Genomic DNA, 20557 nt, shown 5'->3' on the forward strand with positions numbered 1-20557 from the left:
AGTCCTCGAACAATATGCCTCTTTGTTCGAGCCTCTGAGATTTTCTCATCTGGGTTCAATAAAGAAATTTCTGAGCAAATATTATTTACCTTAAGAAAGAACTCCGAGACAGATCTGATTTGCTTTGCGGCTGCCAACTCGTTTTCAAGCATTTAGAGACGAGTCTCGTTCTTCTTATTGAAAAGATGATCAAGCGTTTCCCAGATCTCATGAGCAGATCCACAACCGATGATGTGTTCAAACAGATTGTGGGAGATTGACCTCTTCAACACAAATTCTGCCTTTGCGTTGAGTCTCTTCCGCTTCTTCGATGCTTCCGCATTTTCAGCAACATCCTCAGGAGCTACATCATCATCGTCTACGACGATGTCCCACAAATCTTCCCCAATCAGGTACGATTCCATACAGGTTTTCCATATCCGGTAGTTTGACTGGTTTAACAACTCCAAACTGAGTCCAGCTACACGACCACCACTTTCCATATCGAATAACAACGATACCTTCTTCAACAATATTATCAAAGCTCTAATACCATGTAACGAAGTCACAATCAGGACTTCGATGATCGAACCGTAAAGAAATATATATGAAAGTGAATAGAAAATTTAGAGAATGAAAAACAAACTGGAATGAGATTCTGTCTATTGAATTTGCTAGAATAAGAACACGATTACAAATTCTTAAATAAAGTAAAGCATAACTAAGAGACATGAAGAGTCTCATTTTATAGATAAGACCAAGAGTCTTTGGACAATCCAAGAGGCTCTAGAATAACAAACAAAACACATTAATTATTATTATTACTTTAATTTATAACAATAAGCATATAATTTTGTCTTCTAATGATTTGGTTGTCTGGATTAAGTTGACAAACATCTGCTCCCAATACGTCTTCATCAGACTTGCACCAAAATGGCAGTCTAGATTAAGTTGGTAGACATCTGCTCCCAAGAAGTCTTCATCAGACTTGCACCAAAATGGCAATAAAAGGCTGAGATAGTATAAAGTTGATTTCTTTAATCATCGGGTATGTTTGTGACAGTCCTGGAATACATACTACCGGCTACGCTCCTTTAGAAAATCGATATTTAAGATACTATCGGATGTGTTTAGGATAAAACCGACTTGGAGATATAACCGGATACGCTTAGGGTAAAACCGAAGTTGAGATATTATCGGATTTAGATACTACCGAAATAGAGATAAAACCGATTACGTGTAAGATAAAATCGAATTTGAGATATTACCGGATGCGCTTAGGATAAAACCGATTTAGAGATATAACCGGATGCGCTTAGGATAAAGCCGAACTGAGATACTACTGATTACGTGTCTTTGATATAAAACTGATCTTAAGATATTACCGACTTTGATACTATCGTTGTAGATTAATAATGTAAGTGTGTTATTATAATTAGAATATTATGATTTTATAAAAATAAGAAGAAGGAGAAACTAAAGAGTTAGAATATATAAAAAAAAATTAAATATATTTAATAATTGAAGTATAAAAACTCTTTAATTTTAATTGTAGAGTTGTAATAGTACTGAAGGACATTTATCACGATCTTAGACATAATTTGAATTATAATTTTCAATAAAAAATATACAATAATAATAATATTTCATTTCATTACAATATATACTAAAAAAATGAAAGCAAAATTATTGCTTTAAAAGAATTGGGCTTGAATCTACAAACCGAATTATAGAAAATAGGCCCAAGCTTTAAATACTGAAACGAAACGTTAATGCATTTTTACTTTCTACCGGCAAACTAGACTCTAACCGTTTCTACAGCCCTTCTTCCTTCCCCGCTCGTTCGTTCGTCGGAGTTGCCGCAGACCTATCTTCGTCGCAATTACCTTAGTCGCGAGATCACCGGATCTTTTTTCCGGCCAGAAATCTTCACAGAGTCGCAACATTCTTCTCCGCCGCCAGTTCGTCGCACGGACGAGGTTAGTTTAGTTACGCCTCCTGCCCTGCGCTCCCTCACTCTCTCTATATATATTTCTCTTTTCTGGCTTTGAAACCGGTTTTAAGAAGTATATTTTGTAGATTGTAGGTTCAATTTTGAATAATACTATATCAATAGAACATTCAAAATGTTAACCTAAATCCTCTGAAACAAAACGTGATGTTTCATACAAGACATCCAGATCGGAATTCTCTTTTATTATTAGTATTATTGAATCTTTCAGTAACAATCTCATCATTAATTTGAAACGACAATACAGTGTCAACTTAGAAATAAAGAATAAGGAATGTGTTCTTAATTTAGGACAACATTTCAATTGAATGTGAAACAACAAAATGCTTTTTTAAAGACGTTCTTTAGAACTCGGCCTCGGTTTGGAATCAAACGTGCATAGCGTTGTCCATTATGGCCTGCCTTGATCTGCTGCGGTCCATAGGCATCTGTAGTTGGAAAAGAAACCATGATTCTTAATAGACAGTAATCCTGTAATTGGCTTGTGATGTTTTGTTCGTTGTCTAACTTTGTGTTACCGACCTGAGTGATATATAGGTCGTGTATAAACCGCGTAAACTCGGTGTTTAAACTTGAGGTCCCCTCGGTCAATGCTGCGTTATAAATCTCCCAATCTCTCTTTCTTTGGTCTATCATATTCTTCTTTACTATGTTTGACATGGTCCTACATCGAACTCTGTTTGAATTGGTTTCTTACTTGGTTTTTCTATATGTTTCATTTACTCATTAATTTGTTTCAATACGGTAATAACTGCTATTTTTGTGATAGGTATATATTTCGCTAAGAACAGTGAGATATTATTACATTTTTTTTTTTTAAGGAAGCGTATGTTCCGTTTTTACTTTGGAGTGCGACTAATCTCTGCTAGTTAAACATATAGCTCACAAATACACTTAACCATTTAATAGGCGCAAAATTTGTCGTCTGACGGACTTAAACTCAATATCTCATGGAGGCTGGAGATATTCATATCTTGTTGCCTTATAAGTCACAATCAAGTAAGTTTTATTTTTCATCTTTTATTATTATTATGTCTAGCTCACACGTTTTGGTTTAAAACTTTTTCAATTTTCATAATAGTGCACTTTAATTTTGTTTTTATTTCTATGGTTCTTTTCTTTTTCATCGAAATCATCATTCTATAGTTTCAAGTAACATGATTCAAGTAATAATTGAATTCGAGACTTAAATCTCTCAAATTTAATTTTTTTTTCATTTGGGTTATTTTTTGGAGGGGAATGATAGTTTTGTTCAATATATACACATGTATGTACTTTGTACAAGTTATTTTCTTATTTAAAATATAAAAATGAATTAATTCATTTTTCTCCATGAACTCAAGTTATTGTTCTTGCTTATTTACATGGAATGAAAAACATTTGTCATAAATCTTGTATTGTTTGTTTGATGGATATTATATGTTAGAGATCTAAAAATTGACTAAACTAAACCAGAAGTCGTCGTTCAAATTGTCATCGATATTTTGTTTAAAAGATGACAAAACTATTGATTATTTTTTTTTCTTTTACAATCCTAATCTTACATATTTACCCTATTTTATTTGAATCCATGACCACTCAATTCAATTCAATGAAAAAAAATATTGTAAATTAATTATCATAAACTCCTCTTTGAATATTTATTTTGTTATATGGGTATATTATATCATGATATATATAACTAAAGCTTATAATATAGTTTGATTTTGAAAATTACAAATAAATTTATATTTAAGATATAATATAATAGTTTAAGTTAATATAGTTTGATTTGTTCTATGAATTACATTCTAAGCAAAACTCAGTGACTTATAACTTCTATTGTAATTCAACCATAACAGCTAAATTCATGGGTAATACAAATTTTTTTTTTTTGGAATATTATTTCAAGAACAAAAATATCTCACTTTTAAAGCCTATGTGTGATCTGTAAAATTGATTTTAATTGGATTCTTATATCTTTTTTGTCCACTATTTGAACATCTGAGATTTGAGACTGAACAATCTTGGACTTGATTTTTCTTCTAATCAATTCTTCTCTTGAAATGATTTTCACCCAAAAAAAAAACAAATTTTCTACATATTCCAAACTTTTTTGCTTTATTTGAAGTTAATTTTTGGACACCTTTGATCTGAACTTTGTTTAGTAAATGCATCATTATCTACCCAACTTCTAACAATCAATTCAACAAATATATCATTAATGTCATTTCAAATGGAAATGAGATTTTCAACCAAAAAATGAAAGAAGACAACTATCATCTTTTGGGACAACAATCTCGAGTCTTCTTAAAGCACATAAAATATTTTCGCAACTCCGACAATCTTTTACAAAATATAAGTAAAATACATATTTTTTATCTTTTATTTCATTGAATTTTTCCTTCTATGTTTAAAAAGTTTGTAAATGGTGAACTCACTCTAATTGAAATATTTTTGTTTGATGGAAAAATATATTATTTAAGTTTTTAATTGTTTAAATTTTTATAACTATTTTGTATTTAAAAGTTAAATTTTATAAAAATTAAATTAAATATTTTAGTAGATAAATTGAATGATGTAATAGTATAAAATATATTTTTATAAAAATAAAAACTAAAAATATACATAAAAAAAACTTCACAAAACTCCAGTGTTATATGGGAATATTTCATGTTAGTGCATTAATTTCAACTTAAATTAATACATCTCTTAATAAAAAAATAATATAATTCTAAAAAAAAAAGAGAACAAAGCCCATTTTTTTTATGTGGTTCATATAATGTGGAGTTCGTCACTTTTGGAGTTAAACAGTGAACGCGTAGGAAGAATGGCCCATTTGGGTCCCCCTATCATCTCAAAAGGTCTATTTTCTTCTTTTTCTTAATATCCAGAAAATTGTATATTTTTAATTAAGAAAATCCTACAATTAGACCCTTTTTTTTTAACATAAATTCAAATAAATTAACATTTAATCATCTAACAGTGATTTTTCAATAAATAATTAATACTAAAATTTTAAATATACATATTTTAACATTTAAATACCAAAATTATCTTAGTCATTAAATCTAAATATTCACATATTATTTTAAAGAATCAAAAGAAACTCATATCAAACAAGCCCCTTACAAAATAAAAGTAATAACCAACGTGTTGAGAATTTCACCAGAAAAAATATTATATTTTAATTTACCATACATACACACACAATCCAAGGTGAGTAGATATAATTTTTTTTATATGGTCTTTAACATTTGCTTAAAAAAAGGGTGAGAAATCGAAATCCTGTAAAAATAAAATTAGATTTATATTTAAGCTATAACTTATTTTATTGTCAAATTCTAGCTGAAATTGAGAATAAAATGATAGGTTAATATTTTATTTTATTTTTTTAGCATTTTCAATTTAAAACAGCCAATTGCCGGGATCACATCGCAAAAATTATTATTTCTATTTTGATAAACCAAAATCTCGTGAATAAATTAGATTTTATAATTAAATTTCATAACTAACATTTCCATTGAATCACAACCGATGTTTAAAATAAAACGACAAATTTAATTTAAGTTATTTTTAACTTTTTTGATTAAAAGTATTTTTTTCCGATTATAGGGTAGCCTATTCAGTGCTTGGTTACTTAGTTACGTGTAAGAAATGACATAGGCGTTATGTCCCACATTCCTTCTAAATAGACGGTCTCTACTAGTTAATTTTGACTAATTTTAAAAACGATTTCGAACTTTACTCTTTAGATAATTTTTTGAATTTTTGTCTTGCATGCTAATCCTAATGATAAGGATTGATTTCCACACAGACGGTTTGGTCGTTTATGTATGTATGGATTCCAACAGTACTTGGCACTAGTTGTGAGTGAATAAGGATATAAAAGAACTATAAAAAGAGAACAAGACATGAATATTTCCAAAAATATCACTTAAGAATGCTAGATATAATAATCCTATAAATCATCCTAATTCACACCAATAATGGCTTAAAAGATCACATCAAGGCATGGATGTTATATAAAATATAGATGAATAGATACTAAAATATATAAATTATGAAATAATATTTTAATATCAAGCCTAACTAAACTAATCATGTGGATATACTTTTTAAATCATGCTAAGTGTGGATAGGATGTGAAGTCATACCATCATGTTTTTATAGTTTTTATATGCATAGATCAAATAAATATTAACTATAATCAAATGAGTGTAGAAAATGAATAAATATTTAATAAATAGGATTAGTTTATATTTTTAAATCATGCTAATATTTTCATAAAAATATTATCTTCTTTGATAATTGAGATTTTTCAGTTATTTAATTATTATATCTTTTATTAATTATTACTTATCAACTAATCATAAATAAAATAAAGAAAAATAAATAAAAATAAGACCTTTTTTAATAATTTAGATTTTTGCGATCCGCATAGAGGAGTTATGTTGTCTTCTATTTGACGTTTGTGTTATTCTTATCAACGGTCCAGATCATTCCCATCTGACGGTCCAGACCAATGATCCATGCTTCCTCCACGCTGCCATCTGATTAGTTGAAAGGAAATCACATCTTTAGTCTGGACTTGGGCTTTCCGCTTGGCATGTATGCCTGAGCCAAGGCCTTACCTGATTTGGGCCGGTCGGACCTGACTTGCTCGGTCTGGGCTCTTTCAATTATTAATATAATTTTTTTTCATAAAATTAAAAAAACATAAATGGATAATAAATAATAATATTTTAATTTGGCTTTATAATTTCCAAAGTATCTTCTAAAATAAACAAATAAAATTAATAATTATTTATGAATATATTTATTTAAATTACTTAATTATCATCTTACCTAGGGGGTGTAAACTAGTCCTGGCTCGACTCGTTTTTTATTATGGTTCGGCTCGAGGGTGTAAACTAGCCCTGGCTCGACTCGTTTTTTATTATGGTTCGGTTCGAGCTCAATCGAGTTTTTAATATTAAGCTTGATCGAGTTTTAAATATTAAACTCGAACTCGGCTAGATCATATAAACATATGTTCGAGTTCGGCTCGAAATGCTCAAATTTAAATATATTTATATATTAATTTCTTATATTAAAAAAATATAATTGAAGTCGAGAGTCCATTCATTGGACCGTACAACCCTCCGTGTATTTTGTTTTGTTTTACGTCCCGTAACTTTTTCTTAATCATGATTTGGTTTACGTAAGAATAGACGTATTTGTTCACGTAAGAATACATGTAAAATATCTAAGAGAGTTATTTATGTTCAAGTAAGTTTGAGAAAAATATTTTCAAGTCGTATATTATATTTGAGATGAAATTGGAAATATATTAGACTCTATTATGTTTATTTTAAAAAATAAAACAATTTATAATTAAATAAAAATAATTTTTTATTTTATAAATATAATACATTGTGATTGTATATATTAAAGAATATTATAATATAATTATATTTTGATTTAATTTTTAAAATTATGTTTCTATAATTAAATTAGTATCAAATTTATTTATTTCTTTATAAGTATTATATAATATATATATATATATATATTTTTTTTTAATTTATAAATATTATTTTAGTATATCTCGATAAATACTTTAAAGTGAAATAAAAATAGTTTTATATCTTATAAAATATAATATATTGAAATTAAATATATTAATTAATTATATAATATAATTATATTTTAATTTATTTTTAAAAAATTATGTTTTTGATATTAAATAAATATCAAATCTATTTAAGGAATATTTATTTCCTTATCAATATTATATAACATATATTTTTTAATTTATAATTATATTTTGGAAAGACCTATAATCAATAAACTCATAAATAGTCTTATGGTTATGTTTTAAATTTTGATTAAAAAGTAAAAATATAATATATTTTTTTATATGATTAAGTTCGAAAAAATTCGACGAGCCATCAAGCGAGTCTTACCTAAGCTCGAATTCGGCTCGAATTCGGCTCGAATTCGATTTTAACCGAACTCGAATCAAACTTTGACCGAATCACTCACGAACAGCTCAGACTCGGCTCATTTACACCCATAATCTTACCATTTATATTTAAATTTTTTTATTTCATTTATTTATTTATCCAGAAATAACTATATAATAAAATAATAATGAATTAATTACAAATAAATTTCTTAACAATTCATTGATCAATTAACTTATCACTTCTTTCAAATATTTTGAGTTACTTTAAGTGAAATTCATTTTTAGAGACCAATCGACCATGCATTCTCCCAATGTAATTATATTTATTAAAATTTATGAGTAAAATTTAATTGTCTACAAAATAACCCTCTTAGATAGAGTTTGAATTAGGCTCTCGAACTACAAAAATAAATAAATGTCTAAACATGATGCACATAATTTTTCTCTACCAGTTTTACGAATTTTTGGCGATAATAAAATAAAAAAATCAGTCACAAGAAACTCATGTACATATTATTTCTCTACTCACGTTGGGTACCCGATTTATCTTTCGTACCACGATTGTTTTCCGATACTTCCAGTATTTTATAATTAATGATATCAAGATTTGTAATCTCTTTCAAGTTTATTCTTATTCTTAAAACAAAGTTAAAAGAGATAGATCAATCTGCCATCACATCTTATTAGCATACTCTATATAATATAACAATATAATATAATATAATATAATATAATATAATATAATATAATATAATATAATATAATATAATATAATATAATATAATATAATATAATATAATATAATATAATATAATATAATATAATATAATATAATATAATATAATATAATATAATATAATATAATATAATATAATACACTCTAACAATATTTGAATAATATAATATATAATAAATTTTATTATATAATATAATAATATAGTATATATAATATTGTATACTATAATATATTATACAATTAGGAATTAGAAAAATTACCGATGATATTATAGGTATATCGAAAATATTGTACCGTAATATATAGAAAATATTGAATTTTTGGTATACCAAAAAAAGGTAAGATATAGTACTGATACCGAAATTATTGGTACGATAAATGTATGAGATTTTCAAAATATTGATATATATCGAATATACCAAAATACCGAAATAATATTTATAAATTAGAAAATATATATTATATACTACTTATAAGGAAATTAACATATTTGATAATAATTTAATTATAAAATCATAATTTTTAAAATCAAATCGAAATATAATTATATTATAATATAATTAAATATATGTTATCTCTAAACATTTTAGAAGATATAAAACTAATTTTATTTCAATATAAAGTGTTTAATTGTTTTTTCAAAATATATCTAATAATGTCTAATATGTTGTCAAGTTAATCTCAAATACAAAATACGACTCATAAGAGGGTAAGAACATCTTCAAAACCAAAACTTTTTATAACTTTTAAACAGAGTAAGAATATATTTTGGGAATATTGTGAAAAGAAGACCAGAGAGTTGGTTGATTAAAGAATATAAATAATCAAAGTATGTAAGTACTGTCAAATTGAGATTCCAACCGTTTCTTAAAATACCATGTTGAAAAATCACCTTACTCTTTTACTTTTTAATAAGTGTTTTTTCAACCCAAGAGTACTTCTCGAAACGGCTGAAATCTCAACTTGACAATACTTGGATACCTCGATTGGTTGTATTCTTTCATCAACCAACTATTTTGACTTCTTTTCACAGTTTTCCCAAAATATACTCTTATTCTGTTTAAGAGTTATGAAAAATTTTGGTTTTGAAGTTTTTCTTACTATTTTACGAGTAATAAGATAAACTTGACAACATATTATACTCTATTAGGTCTATTTTGAAAAATAATCAAACACTTTATAGTGAAATAAAATTAATTTTATATCTTGTAAAATAGAATGTCTAAAGATTTTATATTTTAAATTAAATTACAATATAATTATATTTTGATTTGATTTTCAAAAATTATAATTATATAATTAAATTAATATCAAATCTATTTATTTTCTTATAAGTAATATATAATATATATTTTTAATTTATAAATATTATTTCGGTACATCTTGATATATCAAATTTTAAAAATCTCATATATTTACCGATCAATAATTTCGATATCGGTACCATACCTTACATTTTTTCGATATATCTAAAATATTGATATTTTTAATATATTACGGTAAGATATTTTCAATGAGTAATGATAGATAGCAGAAAATATATTGACAAGAAAGTGTACGGAATGATGTTTCATCCCCTGATTGGATTTGAAAATCTAAAAATTCTCTCTTCCATTAGATTTTTAATCCAATCAAAGGATGACATATCATTCTCTATACTTTCTTGTTAATATATTTTCCGTTCTCTATCATTACTCATTTTCAATATACCTATAATATTTGTAATTTTTTTAATTTCTATATACAGTATAGTATAGTTTATATATATATAAACATTCCATATATATAATTATGAACTTTTGAAAATAATAATTTTTTATTTTTTAATATAAATTGAGTGATTTATTTTTAATGGTTAGTTATATCAATTATATATTCATACATAAAATTATAAAAATAAATCAACAATCTTAAGAGGTCTAATGGTTAAATGTTTAGTTCATAATAAATACTAAGAGTTTGAATCTGGCGAGCTGCAAATTTGAAATAATTATAAACTTTTATATAAAAAGAGTGCAAAATGCTTGAGATGATGGTTCAAATTTAGAATAAATGATATGTTGGTTGATCGAAGTGAGAATATCTATAATATGATGAGATGATTGTGTGCAAAATGCTCAAAATGTAGTCCGATTTGTGTTGAGTTGACTGAAGTGAGAATGTCTATAATATAATATGATGGTTGAAGAACTAATAGTTATATTGGTTGGTTGAAGTGACGATGGTAAGAGAAAAAGTTATATGGAAAACTTTCGGTTTTTCTTCAAAGGGAAAACCGAAAGTTTTTCATAAAACTCTCGGGTTTATTTGAAAAGGAAAAATTGAGAGTTATATGGAAAGCTTTTGGGTTTTTAAAGGGGAAAACCGAGAGTTATATGAAAAACTCTCGGTTTTTTCTTTGAAAAAAACCCGAAAGTTTTCCAACTAACTTTCAGTATTTCTCTCGGGTATCTAAACTGAAAAATCTACGATATCTCTCGGTAAACATCCAATTATATTTATCGAAAGTGTCAATATCGAGGAATGAAAAGAGTCACCCAAACTTTGGTATAAAGTCTATACCGAGAGATATAGAGTCATTACTGAGAATTTTTACTCTCGATTTTGACCCCTTTTTCATCTGTGATGGTTGTGGTACAAAATGCTTGAAATGATAGTTTAGTTGAAATATATTGAGGAATAAGAGATTGATTGTAGTGTAAAATGCTCAAAATGATAGTTCAGTTGGGTAACAAGGGATAATATTAGTTGGTTAAAGTGATGATTGATAAGAGGAAATGTTTGTAATGATGAGATGGTTAAGGTGTAAAATGTTTTAAATAATAGTTTGATTGAGGAAATAAGGGATATGTTGTTTGGCCAAAATGAGAAGATCTGTAATATGATATATAGTTCATTTACGGGCATTGGCGGAACTAGGATCAAATTTCAACATGGACTCAAAAAATACTTAAATCTTATAATATATAATGTTTTTAATTATATAAAAAATAATACAAGAAGTAACAATAACAAAAATATAAAATTAGGTACATACCAAGAGAATAATTATTTTCTTACACTTAAACTACTATCACTAGTACTAAGTCGGAGACATACAAACAAGAGGAGACAATTGTGTCCTACAAGTGTTCATTTACTCGTCATGTCCACAAAAAGGCAAACCTTGCATCAAAAGAAAGCGTGTAACATCTAAAGTTGTCGTTAATCAAGTACGATACGCAACCTCCATTACGTGCCATGTGTTTGTAGCAAATGTGAAACACTTTGTCGTGATTTTAAAAAACTTCAAGTTGTGTTCTTGCGTCATTATGAACACTAGCTACACCACCAACATGTGTATTAAATATTTCAATCGTTTTTCTCCAATTTCTTATTCCTGAATTAGTAAATGCCTCATTTCTAACTCGACATCCTCTATGAGAGTTTGTAAAGAGATAACATCAAAAACAAAAAGCAACATCTTTTGATATGTTATACTCTAACCATGACAATTTTTTTAAACAAACATCTTGAAAACTCCTACACTTTACCAAATTGTTTTCGAGGACAGCTATGACCAAATGGTTGACAACTGATAATGAATCAACTAGTTTACAATTTATATGTTTATTATATTATGCAGATTCTAATATAGCTAATGATTTTGTATCTTTAACACAATTTGTGAGAGCCTTATATTTTTTGAAATAACACAATTTGTGAGAGCCTTATATTTTTTGAAAAAGAAATGTATATTGGAACAACACATATATATGAAAGCCATACCAAGTCTTATTGGAACAACACATATATATGAAAGCCATACCAACTAAGTTTTCTGAAGAATATCGTAGCCAATACGTTGTATGAAAAAAAATGAAACGCCGTTGCCGGGGATCGAACCCGGGTCACCCGCGTGACAGGCGAGAATACTTACCACTATACTACAACGACTTGATGTTACATAATTCAACCTGTCATATTTTTCTATCTTACTACTATCTATTTAAAACCTACCATATTCTTTCTATCTTACTACTAATCAGTCCAAGAGTCAGCCGGTGCACAGACCCATGCTGACCCCAGTTAAGTTCCGCCATCGTTTGCTGTTAATAGTGGATATGTGCATCTCATTTAAAAGAGGAGACAAACTACAAACAATTGTTAGCCAGCGTACTCGAGGGAAGTAAGGAAGATTCTCGTAGTCCTCCATAAAGGAAAAATTCTAGAAGGTAAGTTTGCTATTAGTTACTCAAAGTGAGATAGTAAGGAGGTTAATAAAGACTAAATTTTTGGGTGAAATGAAAATGTATGTAGTATGATATATAGTTCGGTTGTAGGTAACAATGAATATTTTAGTTACTCGAAATGAGAGATGGTAAGAAGTCGATAAAGATGAGATTTTTGATTAAACGAGACAAATGATAATTGTGATATTTTGTACAAGTAAAAGATTGTATTAAAATACTTATAGAATTTTATATTCAAACAATGTTTTTTTTTTTTTTTTTTTTTTTTCTAATCCATAGATTTTGGAAACTCTATTCATGGAGAGAGGGAGAGACTGAATTTTAATAGAAACATAACCAATAATTGTACATCTATTGAACTCAGATTTTTTGGATTTTACTTTGCCTTTTCCCATAAAACCCGATTAAAATAAAAAAAAAACTTGTTTATAAATTTTGTTGGCAAAATTTTTTCTCTTTATATATTTATTTAATAATTAATTTATATTAAAAAAAATAAAGAATAATTTCAGTATTTTAATAGATAAAGAGATTCATTAATAAATAGATAAATAAATAAATTAAAACCAATAACTAGATCCTCAAATGAGGCCACATATTAATAGTTAAAATAGATCAACCTAGTTAGTGCAAGGAGAAAATTGAAACACACAATTATTACTATAATTATTTTTGATGCAGTAGTTGGCACATGGAAATGGTTAGTATAACAAACTCAACATCAATTAGAATATCATGTTCTCTTATTCTCCTGTTCTGAACCAATTAGAATGCAGTTTCATTATTTTATTATTAAATTAAGCAGGTCAGAAAGAAGAGATATTCAGAACCCAGATTTATGTCCGGGTCAATGAGAAGCGCAAATGAGTGAAGTTTCATTCGCTTTACTCTGTTTTATATTTCTAGGCTAAGAAGCACACAATTTTGTTTTTATATTAGTTTTACAATGTAAAACTGAATGAAGTTTGCTTCATTTGACTCCGTAAATAAAATATATTAATTATTTTATAAACTTAGTGCTTGAAGTTTGCTTCGTTTGACTCCGTAAATAAATCATATTAATTATTTTATAAGTTTAACATTGTTCAATGAAATTTGCTTCATTTCACTCTATAAATAAAATATATTAATTATTTTATATTTTATATAATTATATATTAAATATAATTATATATAAAAATATATTTATTATTTTATTTATGATATATTTAAATTAATTTGTATTAATATATATATATATATATATATATATATATAAAAGCATACATAATTACTTTGTTAAATATTTTATTTAATTTGTATGAATTATGAATTATTTTATAATCTATATATTTATAAATTTATTGTGATATATTTAAATTATTTGTGATATATTTACGTTGCTTCACTCGGTTTTACATTACCAAGAAGCGCATAATTTTGTTTTTACATGGGTTTTACAATGTAAAACTTAATGAAGATTGACGTTTTATAATGTAAAACTTAATGAAGATTGACGTTGTAAAACTGAATGAAGTTTGCTTTATTTGACTCCGTAAAATTAATTATTTTATAAACTTAGCGTTTGTTCAGTGAAACTTGCATCATTTGACTCATTAAATAAAACATATTAATTATTTTATAAGTTTAACATTGTTTAGTGAAGCTTCATTTCACTCCGTAAATAAAACATATTAATTATTTTGTATTCTATATAATTATATATTAAATATAATTATATATAAAAACATATTTATTATTTTATTTATGATGTATTTAAATTAATTATGTCATCTTTTATAAGTATATATATATATACTAATATAAAAGCATACATAATTACTTTGTCAAATATTTTATTTTATTGGTATGAATTATGAATTATTTTATAATCTATATATTTAAAAATTTATTTGTGATATATTTAAATTAATTTGTACAAGTTATTTTATAATTTATATAATTATATTATATATATATATATATATATATATATATATATATATAACAACATATTTTTTAATAATGTAATTTGTAAGATATTTTAATGAATTTGTATTAATTATTTTATAATTTTTATAATTATATATTAAATAAATATTATATTTAAACATTTAAATGAATTTGTAAAAAAAAATATTTTAAAATTTTTTTATAAGATAATTAAATGAATTTATTTTAATTATTTTATATAATTATATATTAAATATATATAAACGTTAATGTAAAATTATTAACACATTCATGTGAAAATATTTATAAGTATTTATACCTTCATGTAAACCTCGCAAGAGAATAAGAAAAGATGAAATAAACGCTACCTGGTGAGAATTGATTCACAGGGTATTTACAACGCTAAAATGAGTGAAACAAGCGCTACATAGTGAGACTTATTTCACTATGTATTTACAATGATGATAGGAGTGAAATAAGCGCTACCTAGTAGACTTGCTTCACTAGGTATTTACAGCGCCGATAAGAGTGAAGCAAACGCTACATAGTGAAGCAACCTCCATTAGATATTTACATTAATCAATCACTCATTTACACTTGCTTCACTTTTATTTACCTTGTTAATAAAAGTGAAACTAGCTTCACTGAAATAATAATTTAAATAAATAGAAAATTTTCTATTGTACTCCATAGTTCATTTTCTCTCTCATCGATTTTTCAAACCCTAGCATGAATCTTCTACTCAACAATCTTTTCGCGAAATGGGCTTTAATGGGTGACATCGAAGGTTATGGTCTTTAGAATGTTGCTAATATAACCTTGGATCCATTGAAGTGCGCGGCGACTTGATGTTGGACATTTGCGATTTCTCTTTTAGAAATCATCCGTTAAGTTTTTGACTTCTTTTTGTAGATTCAGTTTAACTAAATTTGCAAGAGATTGTTAATCTTCTTTTCTGATTTTAATCGTCTTCCCAAAGTGTTCAGATGAAACCGTTTATTAACCACGTAAAACCCTAAAAGATCTTCTCGTATTTATTAACCGGTACAAAATCAAAGGGTCAACCTTAATTGACTAGATTGAACTTGCTGCTCTTAACTTGCATTTCTAGAGTATGCAAGTCATAGCTATTGATTCATTATTCCAGTAAAATTGTCATATGATAACATTTAATTTTTTCTTTATAGTTGTGAGATGTTAGCAAGGTTTAGAAGAACTCCAAAAGATGTTGAAACCATTGTAGAAGGAGCTGATAGTGAAGTTGTTGGGGGAGAATACCCAATATTTGTAGACACTACTTTTAGTTCTGCCACTGAGGTGGATATTGTATGTATTTTGTACACTATAATAATCTACTTTAGGTATATATCAAGTCTCTTTATAGATATGCAAATTTTTCTACTTCATTTCTTTGATAATAATAGAACATTATAATAGATTATTAAATCACTGTTTTGTATTTCTTTTAGGTATTGTATGGTGGAAGAAGCAATGGAGGTGAAAACTTTGAAAAAATACATAAATAAAGATACGGTTAGTACAATTGACCATTTGGGTTCGGTTGCATATAAAGTTAACAATTTCTTGAATGATGAAGTTCTTGAATTCTCTTCAACCAACCTTCGATTATGTTGCATTGAATATGTATCTATCTGTCTATGTATGTTCATGAATTCTCTTCACAAACTCATTCTCACTTACAATTTTTATTTCATTTGTTAATAGAAAATGAAAGGATGCAAAGAATACATGGACAAGAATGACATGCTACATCAATCTTTAATGGGATGTTCCCTCTACTACTCCCGACTAAGCCTGATGAATATCAATTTACGACTTTATATATGGTTGATTCTATAGCAGTGAGACTGTGTACACTTTTTTTGTTCATTAAACTGTTGCATGTCTCTAGTTATGATAATACTTGCGTTTATTAACAAATTTGGGGTTAAAGTGTTGTCTACTTATCTAATTGGTTCTTTAACTTGATTTTCTTTTCCAGATATCAATTAAACCTCTAACAAGTGAAGCATAGTTATGAAAGAAATAAAAATGGACATATCATTAGGTGAACAAACTATTACAATCTTTGTCAATTCATTATCAATTTCACAGATTACTTGTTTGGTGTTTTTAATATTATGTGTTCTTAGAGGATATCATCAAAATGTCAAAGAAAGGTCCACCTAAAGCTAAGAACCAACAAATTTTGGTGAGACTTAAAGGGTTTGTTGCTCACTTTAGCTATTTAATATATGCTTATTCCTTTACAGAATAGAAATCAAAAGACTTCAAATCAGACTGCTCAAGATAAATCTTTGAAAGCTCGACATTTTAGTGAATCGAGATCATATATCCGACAAGTTTAACAATGTACTGGTGTTTGGTGTTTGATGGTTTCTTTAAATAATTGGCATGACATAATTGATATTTGTCACTATTATGCATTTTAAAAACCTTTTCTTTTCATGGCAAAGAACTCTTGCCCAAAGGAGATCAGATTTTCAAGGTAACAAATTTCTTTTGGCAACTAAAACTGCTAGAAAAGCGGCCATCACTTCTATACATGTACGTGGTAGAGCCTATAACAAAAGTAGAGTTGTTAATATAAATACGAACAAGCCAATGTATTATTGACTCATATATTTAGGATTTTTAATAAATACTCAAAATTGAAAAACTAGAATGTTCTCTTGGACAACCTCACTTGAGATGAATATCTCTAAACACACTTCAAATGTCAGCTAGAAGATATGAAATTGTTATCATAATTGCCTAATCTAAAAATTTCCAACGGTGTATTGTCACTTTTTCAGTTTTGGTTAGGTAACCAATAATTCAAATTAACTTGTCCTCTTTTATTTTTCTCCAGTTGTTATGTTTTTTTCGAAACTCTATTGTTGTCATTTTCAAGACTTGAATCACTACATGGATCAATACTTGGATCAATGACATGATAGATACATTTTCATTCTCCAATCAAAATCAATTACCTAGATTACCTCTTTTATTTTTGAGTTTTATTTTCTAACATTAATTCTTCAACAATGAATTAAATTTTAATCTTTTTGTCTTTAATTTGATTAGGACTTGATATTAACATATTCATCACTAATCTCATCAATAGTATATAGTAGAGTAATGTTATAAAAAAATTAAATAAATTACAATACAAAGAGCAAAATTAATGAAGTCAAAGTTTGATTCAAGACATGTGCTTAATACATTTTCTTTAAAATAGTTGCACCGTCTTTTTTTTTTGCTGAAATTTATTAAATGACTATTTTCTAGGGTACAACAAATCTAGTAGTGATTCAACATTATAATCAATACGCATTGAATTTAACCAACATACTTGAACTATCACCGAAATTATAACATAATTGTATAATGCCACAATTAAAATGATCAATAGAAGATTTTTCTAAAAAAAATATGAAATATTTAACTTTTTATGATGTTGAAAGTGAAAAACGTTAAAATTCATATAAGGTGATTGAAGGAGCAAATAATATAGTTCTCCAAAATGTTAACGTCAATCAAAATAAATTAGTCGATCTAGGAAGATTGAAAAACTAATTTCATTAACGTATGAATAAAATCATTTAAAGCAATCAATTTTATTTCAAATGTTTATATTAGGCCTGTAGGCAAACCGACTAAACCGCTACGAACCGAATCAAACTGGGGCTAACCGAACTACATACAAGCCGAACCGGTCAAAACAAAAAACCGTCGGTCCGAAATTGCATGAACCGAATCCATCTGGTTTGGTGCATCGGTTCTTTGGTTGCGGAACCGTGCCACCGACCGACTGAACTGAGAATGGAGCTCCACGGTTCGTATATCTATTCTAGTATCTATATGCACCAAACATTCAAAGAAATCAATCAAACTCTCCATCAACTCCTCGTCGCACCGCCAAAAGTCACCACAACGACAAAGATGATCTAATCATTCCGTCGAGGTCTTTGCTTCAATCGACGAAGCAACTGATTTCAAGCATTAGCGAAAAGGTCTTGCCTTTTAGATACCACCGAAAAAATGGAGACGATGAACGACGACGGTGTGGAGAAGGTGATGGCGGCGGACGAGAACGAGGGAGTGTGGTTGAAGACGGTTCTGTTAGCTAGTGGATGACAAGAGGGTTGCTGAGATGCCCAAATCGGGCATGGGCCAATATGAATATATTAGATTAATGTGTTATGTCTTTAAATTAGATTAATAAAGTTAAATTTATAAAATTTTGCTGGATTTTAAAGTATATTTTTAAAACGAACAAACCGAATAAACCGGCTGAACCAACTATCTAACCGATCAAACTGAACCGACTAGTAAACCGAAACCGACGGTTTGTAATTTAGGCAAATCGATGTCAACGATTTGGTTGTACATTTCGGTTTGTGTATGCATTTGTTATAATTGAATTTGATTGAAAACTTTATTGTTTACATATTGAAATTAATATCACATATTTATAATATCTCATTTCTGAATAAGGGATGGATTACAAATAAGATATCCATCAGGTTCAGGATCGAGGTTAGATAGTTAAATGAAACTGGGTTCAAGTAAGGATATATCACTAACCGATAGATAGGGTATCGTGGTCAGCTTAAACTAGTTTCTGATAACCAATCTAATATTTAAAAAAAAATCAATTATAAAATATTTGGATTGTAAAAATATAATAATTTAAATAAAGTTCCTTGAACAAAAAAATGAAAAGATTTTTGGACTCCCAAAATCAACCATTATTTGATCTGATCTTAAACAGATATATAAGCAAAATGGAGATAAAAGATAACATATATTTCTATACATAATACTTGTGGTGGTACCCGATATGGTAAAGTTCGAGTATTTTAAATTATAGTCGAGAATAGGTACCCGACGGAGAGTGTGATTAATAAATATATCATTTATTTTGTTATCATATACATTTCACCAATTTCACCTTTTTAATAATAAATAATTTATTTATCTTTATGTTCAACTTTATTTAATAATTCTATAATCAATAAATATATATATATATATATATATATATATATATATATATATATATATATATATATATATACCTTTAATTTTTAACATTCTAGTAACAACAAAATTTTTATTTTCTTTAAACCTTTAGAACATAAATTTGTAGGTAATGATATTTTTATTGTTTTTATTATATTATTATACTAGTTTTAAAGTTACTTATTATTAATAAAATTATATTTATTCTTTTTTAACTTCTATATAGATATTTAATCGGGTAACTATGTATTCGTCGGGGGAGCATGTACCCGACGAATCAGGGATGATGATAGAAAAAGAGATACCGTCGAATTTGGATCGGGTAGTAAATTGAAAATCGAGTTCGATAATAGATATTTCACTACATGTAGAGTATGATACTCTTTGTCATCCATAGGTGTTTGGATAATTCAGAATTATTGTCCAGATCATTTAGATAAAAACACAAATCGAAATATAAAGAAATTATACAAGGTTTTTGTCTTTATTTGACTGCCTACATTTTCTTAAATACCTTCTCCGACATACATTTTGATTGATTATTGTTTAGAAAAGTTTTCAAACTAAAACTTGCAAACATTGTAGATGACATGAAAGTTAGTATACAAAAGATTGTTGATTTACAAGTTTCAATTGACAATATATAGAAGCAAATAAAGCATTATTGGGTTGCTAAATTATACATTTCATAATCATTTTTTATTTATAAT

At 27.1% G+C, this 20557-nt stretch overlaps 1 non-coding gene across 1 annotated transcript; it reads right to left on the minus strand.

Annotated features, from left to right (window-relative positions):
• Positions 1-12519: 12519 nt before the first annotated feature.
• On the minus strand, positions 12520-12591 carry TRNAD-GUC. The gene has a single exon. It is a non-coding gene; the product is annotated as a tRNA-Asp (tRNA).
• Between the last annotated feature and the right edge of the window lie 7966 nt (positions 12592-20557).

This window comes from Impatiens glandulifera, chromosome 7, assembly GCF_907164915.1.
Source record: "Impatiens glandulifera chromosome 7, dImpGla2.1, whole genome shotgun sequence".
In the NCBI taxonomy this organism is placed as follows: Eukaryota; Viridiplantae; Streptophyta; class Magnoliopsida; order Ericales; family Balsaminaceae; genus Impatiens; species Impatiens glandulifera.